General features: G+C 42.4%; 1 long non-coding RNA gene across 1 annotated transcript; it reads left to right on the forward strand.

Annotated features, from left to right (window-relative positions):
* The first annotated feature begins 308 nt into the window (after positions 1-308).
* Positions 309-3,609, forward strand: LOC141025569 (uncharacterized). The gene is made up of 2 exons (XR_012187389.1): positions 309-2,148; positions 2,781-3,609. It is a non-coding gene; the product is annotated as an uncharacterized lncRNA (long non-coding RNA).
* The last annotated feature ends 2,043 nt before the right edge of the window (positions 3,610-5,652 follow it).

Consider the following 5,652-nt stretch of genomic DNA (forward strand, 5'->3'; position numbering starts at 1 on the left):
TGCAAGGATCGGTCACAGAACTGTCGGTTGTAAAGTAGATTCGCAGACATAATGAAAGGCCGAGCTGACTCATCGTGCATAAATCGTGCATTCGGTGTGGTGTGTAGCATCACTGTAAACAGAATGATGAAAAAGGCCAGTGATAATAAAAAGAAAAGGAATCGATGAAAAAAAATTTGGACACGCCCCTCGCTGCCTCCTCTCAGTTCTCCACACCCACACACTTCACATACCTTATCCCTTCCAATGTCTCCCCGCCGCTCTCAGGAAAAAAGCCGCCGCTACCGTCCTCGGTGCTCCCGGCGGTTACGGCGAAGGAGTCCCTGGGCATGCTGCTCCTGCGCCAACGCCTCCGCCATCCGCACCGTCGTGGGCAACGCCAAATACAACGCTGATGCCGCATATACGCGCGCGCGCCGGTCGCCGCCTCGGCCTCGGTACGCCCGGCCGCGGAGGAGGGGGAGGAGCAGGAGCAGTGGCGCAGGAGCCGGCAGCGTAGACGGAGGGAGAGGAGTAGCGCGAGGGGCGCGGACGGAGGGGTCGCCGGGGACGCTTGGCGCGCCACCACACAACGGTCCCGGGCCGCCGCGGGGAGGCAGAGAGGCGACACGGGAGGTTTGTGCTGGCTGCCCTGCTTCTCCTTGTTACTGGTGGATCTTCTGATGTGCAGATGGCTAGTTTGCGCCCATCAGTGCTAAAACTTTGAACAAATCTTGTTCTTCGTCGGAAATCCAACTGAATTCCCATCTCGTTCTGAATTGAGTTCTGATTGCCGGGTTACAGAGGTGAGAGGATAGCCGAACAGCGGGCTCGCAGTCGCAGGGTCACTATGCGAGAGCACATATCCTCGCATGGCAGGTTACATGTAGCCCTATAAAATCAAATTCAGCCCCATGTTACCTGATTTCCTGTGAATGGATTTTACTGCTTTTCAGTTTTGGACACTGTGTAACTTGTTGTATTTCTGGAGCAGTGCTGCGAGGAGGAGGCTATGAAGTACGTCCAATACTTAACCTACAGCCATCTAATATGCAAATTTAATAATAGAAGAAGATGACCTCATTTATATACTGGAAAATGAAAAACAAAAAAAGTATAAGAAGACCCAATTCCTCTTTTATGTGCACCTTGTGTGCGTAGACACTGGACTACAATTGTAGCAACAAAGAGTATATATTTATCGGGTAATAGAAATAGTGCTACTTCTTTGGATGCAGTCACAGAGACAAGACTTTTTGTGATTAGAGAGGGTACTTTCTTACTTGCTGATCACTGAATGTGTGAGTGATCATTATTATGTTGGATTGGTAGATGTTGTTTGATGCCATAAAAAGGCTTTGTACCTGAATCAACTATAGAGTGCCCAAAGAAAGAAGAAATAAACACTTTTGATAATTTAGCACCATTAAAAAATCGATGAACTAACCTTTTTTTTAAGACTCTTCTGGGATATGTAGGTTGACGAATGTACTGAGTTGGGGGTTCTCAAACAGTTTGACATTTGGGTGAGTGTCATTTGTCTTGAAATTCGTTGCATCTGGTACGCATCATTTCTGTGCAACCAATTAGACTCATCATCTTCATAAATATTCTCTTTTTCGTCGAGGATGTCTCTGTTGAAATGCATGGAATTTGATACTACACCACCTGCACATGTTATGTTCTGCAGTTGTGTGACTGCCAATTGTCCGGTAGCTGGCATGTGTGACACAATGTTACTGCCATTGAGGACGGCAGCAATATGCTTATTTTGCTTGCGGGTTTGACGTTGTCGCTTTAATATTTCCTCTCTATTTTGTGCATACCACTCCATTTCCATCCGATTATTAGTCTCATTACGGTCTGAATATATGAAGAATAGATCATTATATAGTAATACAACTGGGCCATATATCATGAAGTTGATCATTGTTACCTTGTGACATAGCCAACTGTGTGTGTACTCTGTTATTTAGGCCATTGATCTTGGCAGCGGCAATTTTTTTTCTGTTTCTAGGCCTCACGCCGTCTCTTATTAATCTCATCCCTATTTTGTGCATATTGCTCTCTATCCATCTGCCTTTTTATTTCTTTAGGGTCTGCAAATCACGACACAAGTCAGCAGTTGAGAGTGGTAGGGGCCATACGAAGTCCTTCAACCCTGTGAATGTAAGAGTGTTATCATACAACTATCTTTGAAGGAATAGTATTACCGGAATACAGACATAGTAGAGTTTTGTTTATCAACTCCCACCAACTGTTTACCTTCAGAGCTTTCTTGTGGTACCTCTGCTTACCCAAATGAATTCAATTTGCATTAATATACTTAGTATAATGCTACAAGATGTAGTTATTTGTAATACTATTCATCTACGTCTGTTACCCAAATGAATTCAATTTGCATTAATTTACTTGCATAATGCTACAGAATATAATAGTTTGTAATACTATTCATCTAGGTCTGCTACCCAAATTAATTCAATTTGCATTAATATACTTGGCATAATGTAACAGCATGTAGTAGTTTGTAATACTATTCATCTAGGTCTCTTTCAGAGTGTGGCTTTTTTATGTTCATATTACTTTAACTGAGCAATGGGTGAACCATATGCAGCTTGGTGAGGCTTTTAGGTGAGGTCAGTACCATGTGCATTTGCCAAGGCTTCATGGTACGATTTCAGGTTTAGGTCAAGTACGTACAATAGGGATCATGTTAGCATATGCTCATGCCATAAGAGTCATTCTTGTTTTTGATGAATTATAGAATGCCAACATGTTTTTTTTATCATTATAATACGCAGAAAAGCAAGAGGATCAATCAAATGGATCACACTGGCAACATGTTGGCAAATAAGCGTGCACCTGCGGAGCAGTTCATCGGCGCTGTGACGTCGTCGTATACGCAGTGCGGCGATGGTACGGGACAGTCTGGGTGGCGGCGGCATGTAAAAGCCTCGCGAAGTTCAGACAGTCTGGGCGGCACCTTTGTTGGCGAAGAGCTCGGACGTGAATGACGCAGGGCAGGTCAGCTCGTCGAACCCGTCGTCAGGTCCCTCGCCGTCTGCGCAGGGCAGCGATGGCACAGGTCAACCTGGACGCTTGGATGGCAACAAAGTTCAGACAGTCTGGGCGGTACCTGTATTGACGAAGAGCTCGTTGTTGCGGCCGTCCTCTGGTGCCTTGCCGTCTGCGCAGGGCAGCGATGGCGCAGGTAAACCTGGACATCTGGACGACAACGGAGTTCAGCTAGTCTGGGCGCGACACCTGTGTCGGCGAAGAGCTCGTCGTCGCCGTCGTGGTCGGGTGCCTCGCCGGATGCCCAGGGCAGCGATGCCGCGGGTTAACCTGTACGCCTGGATGGCAACGCGGAACGACGGCGGCGGCGGGGAAAAATAAAGTGGTTGCCGCTAATTTAGCAACTTTCTTTCTGTATTGTTGAACAATGCATGCGGAACGGACGTGTGGTTTCCCTTTTGCGATTGTTTTTTTTTTCTCTCCATATAAATTGGACGTGGGTTTGATTGTTTCCCTTGTGCGCGGGCGTGGGTTGTTTCTCTTGTGGGAGCGTGGGCCTGGCAGAGTTTTCGTCCGCCATGTTCTCTTGTTTAATAGTAGTGTAGATGTTGATACTATACTTGGCAACCATTTCAGCAATAAAATCTTATAGTTCTGATTGGACCTACTTGACACAAATTAAATTATGTTTCTACTTTACCTTTAGCTGTCCACTTTTAGAAATTTTAATGTCACTTTCTTCATACTGTGAATCCGGCAAGAAGCCCTGCAGATATAAAATAAATAAAAGGCATTATCTGTCTGTTTACTATCCTTGAGAGGCAATGGAACTGGCAGACTGCGCTAGATAGCCTTGTTTACATTTAGGACATCACTGAACACATGCACAAGTAAACGGAAGTCGCAATCATGCGAAGGTACAGAAGAGACCAACACATTCCAACGGAGCTACAAACCTGGTGAGCATTCATTGCATCGTGAGGATCATAGGTAGTATTTGCTTACAAAATATGCTTGTGATGCAACACTATCTGAACTAGGGTTGATCACCATTTGTCTATGTCACCAGAAACACAGTATGAAGAAGATCGTCTAGACTAAACCCGGTGTCGTGAAATTGCAGAAACCTCTTGTGAGGCCTGCCGTACAGACATTATTCTCCCATACATTCACTGCTGTGACTTCTATGAGCTGTATTCCGTTTTCTGCTTTGGAATTGCGACGTGCATCTTGGTGAGTAACTTTAGTGATTTTATTTTCCATAGATTTATACAAATGTTTGCTTCCACCGAGCATCTTGTACAGAGGTAATTCTGCACTTCCAAGGAAGTTTGTTTCTTTTCGGGAAAGGTAGTTTATTTTGATCCAAATTCAATAATACAATTTGATCAATTCCTGTATAATCTATGGAAGCTGCATAAATTTTGTCAGGATTAATCGGCTTGATTGATTAGTTATCTTTTTAAATTTTGTAGTCTGTATCTGGTGTAACTTTACAGGCCAGTTTCCCACACATATTGAAACATTATCATTTTCCTTTTTTTTAAGATTAGCGTTGCATGTTGATAGTAGCATTGGCCAATAATTTCACACTGAATAGAATATAAGGTGAGGCAGAAATAAATGGACTGCAAGCTAAAATTGAGCAGTGCACAACGACAGATAAACCAACAAATACAAACTCTAATTTATTTTGTAACTGTTGTAACGCCCGGGATAGGATTCATTGGTCGGACAACGGCCATAGCAACGCACAGGCATATTTACCAGTCTACGTCTAATGACCTAATGCTCGTAACTAATTACAACTTAATCAGTTTTATGGAGGCCCAAGCCAACCCGAATCCTATTTGGCGCTTTGAGCGCAAAATTAAGTGTATTTGGTACGGTTCGCACACCCCCGCGATCAAAACGAGCCGGCCCATTTAGCACAGTAAATGCATTCGGTCTTCTTGCATTTTTTTTCAGGATGGCTTTTTCCTGTTTTGTTTCTCTATCCGGTTTTAGGCCGGGTTTTGGTGGTTGTTCTTTTTTCATTTTAAATTTCATGATTTTATTCAGATTGGTGACCTTTTTTTCTTTAGTGTCGCGAACTTTTTCAAATTCATGAACTTTTTGTCTTATTCATGAACTTTTTCAAATCGTAAGCTTTTTCCCTCAAATGTGTGAACTTTTTCAATTTGTGAACTTTTTGTCCTAGATATGTGAATTTTTTAATTTGTGTTTTTCTCTTTTTTTTTGTTTTTTTCAAATTCATGTACTTCAAATTTTTTGTGATTTTCTCAATTTCATGAAAATTTTCAAACCTGTGATTTTGGTTTTCTATAGTTTGTGAATTTTTTTCCTAAATTCATAAACCTTTTTTCTTCTTGAACCTTTTCCAAATTCATGATTCTTTTTGAAATCTGTGAACTTCTCAAATTCATGAATATTTTTCAAATTCATGTACCTTTTGAAATTGTTTTTTTAATCTATGACCATTTTTCCATTTCGTGAACATTTTTTAAATCTATGAACATATTTTAATTGATAGAACTGACAACCAATTTTTCGTGTGAACAATAATATAGCAGCATAAGTGAAAAGCAAAAAAAGAAGAAAAAAGAATGCGAGCGAGCTTCCGAGGCAGTTAGTGTGTGCAAGCGGTGCAATATTGGG

Source organism: Aegilops tauschii, chromosome 6 (assembly GCF_002575655.3).
Source record: "Aegilops tauschii subsp. strangulata cultivar AL8/78 chromosome 6, Aet v6.0, whole genome shotgun sequence".
Lineage (NCBI taxonomy): Eukaryota > Viridiplantae > Streptophyta > Magnoliopsida > Poales > Poaceae > Aegilops > Aegilops tauschii.